Below are 2,274 nucleotides of genomic sequence, written 5' to 3' on the forward strand. Positions count from 1 at the left end.
GTGTTCAGAGACAATCCCTATTGTCTGTTATTGAATCATGCTAGCAAGATCTTGCAGCTGCTGCAGCTTTTCATTGTCTGTTGTGCTCCACAGTTTCACACAATAGACAATGCAGGTGTTCAGAGACAATCCCTATTGTTTGATATTGATTCATCTTAGCTGAGCAGGATCTTGCAGCTGCTGCTGCTTTTTCTTTAGTGTTTAAAGTTTATGTAATAAATAATAATAATAACATTGAGGATTTATAAAGCGCAGACATGTCCACTGATAACAGTGCTCAAGGTGTGTAGCAGTTTCTAAGACTCTGACCTTTGTCCTCTTATGGTTTCTCTGTGGTTTCTGTGTACACAAACTGCTGGGCATCTTGACAAGTACTTGTATAGTTATCTGACCAGTTTACATAACATTTTGTGATGCGATACCGGATAAATTATTCCCTGTTTATATCAAAATCTTGGAAGACAGGATTTTAACAGATAATTAGGATTTAACCATATCTTAGAGATGATAGAGTGGAGATCAGATGATTGTGTGTGTTAACTGTTAAGGAAACCAAATTTAACTTTACAGTTAGATATTTACATTAGGTTGAAGAATGATAAAGGTGTTGTATTCCAACTTGACTCCTGATGGTTCTTTCCTTTAATGGATTGGATAAGTTTGGTGACTAGTACGATTAAAATGGTATAGGTCATCCTGTCATACTTTTTGACCGCTGATTGTAGAGTGTATGTTTCGTTGTGTATCACAAAATCGTACAGATTCACCTGTGGACTGTTAGGCATTATGATCAGTTAGCACAAAGACTTGAGTAGTGTTATTTAAATTGAAGTATTAAAGAGATACCCATGTCTGTAGTGAGATGAACCCCCCTCCCCCCCACCCCCTTACCTTGAAGGATTGTCCAAAGGAAATATGTTTATCTGAACTAATGAAAGAGGAACATAACGTAAGCATTAATTTGCATTCAATTACTACGAAGCGTGATCAAGATATTTTGATAATTGAAATTATCACAGATATTGCCATTTATAAGTGATCTTATAGCAAACAGGTGTGATGTTATAATTGCACATTGACAGCAAAGTGGTTTGTCTTAACTTTATTTTTCACTGACATTGGATTTTATCGGATAGGGTTCCAACTTTACCTAAGAGGGATGTACAGTTAACAATATACCAATGAGGGTAGAGTATATCAAAACTAATCATATGAAAATATGTATCCCAATGTTGGTGGAGAAAGTTGTCGATAAATTTTGAAACTAATCAGACTTTTTTTTTGTGCTGCTATGACATCACACCTGTTTGCTTCAAGTTCACATCTGCTGCAAAACATACCAACTTCGAAAAAGGTTGTTCTCTCCAAAAACGGTGTATAGGAAATGAATGCAAAGTTCACCAGAATGCTTACAACGTGTCCCTCCGTCATCTGACAGGTATAAATTTCCACCTGAAGTATCGTTTAAATATTTCACAGCACATCTGTTAACTTTGTTAAAATTCTTAATCATGTAAGGAAGGTTATTCTCTTAATTTCCATGATGCATAAAGAAAATTATTGCATGCAAACATGCCCAGAGTTTATGTAACAAAATGTGGAATATTGGTGTCTAGTAAAAAGAACAATGCATGCAGGAGGGTATAGGGTAAGGTGGTAATAATGGGGTGCTACTGTCAGTTATTAGAGGTAATAATGGGGTTATTTGATTATGTTAATGAACCATCTTTTACTTGATATTTTTTTTTTTGGTTTTGTACATTCCAGTCTGTTATATTGATTGTTTCCTCTGTTAGTGTGAGAAATGAGGATTGGATTGGGGTGGACAACTAGTATTAGATGTTTGGGTGTGGTGCAGGGAGGAAAATATGCAATTCAGGAGGATGTGGGAGGATACTGTTGCTTTAATGTATCATCAAAATTCTGAATTACTTTGCCGTTTTTTTCTTTGTATGTTGATACCGTTAATTTTCATGCTTGAAGGTGAACTGTCTCGTAATTCGATCTTTCCTTTAAGCTGGGAGTGGAGGGGGGAGTTGGTTTTTGTTTTGGTCTTTTGATATATTTCCCTTTGAATGGGGAGAGGCACAACTCGTTAAGCCTGGCAAGGTTTTCTAAGCCACTTCCTTGTTGTATTTACATTTATGTTAGTAATTTTTTAATGTTAAACCTGTATATTGAGGAGAAACAAATAAATGGAAATGAAATGAAAATTTAACACTCAGTATGACAGAAAGACTCAAAATGGGCATGAAATGTAAAGCTTTTATTTGA

Source organism: Apostichopus japonicus, chromosome 17 (assembly GCF_037975245.1).
Source record: "Apostichopus japonicus isolate 1M-3 chromosome 17, ASM3797524v1, whole genome shotgun sequence".
Lineage (NCBI taxonomy): Eukaryota > Metazoa > Echinodermata > Holothuroidea > Aspidochirotida > Stichopodidae > Apostichopus > Apostichopus japonicus.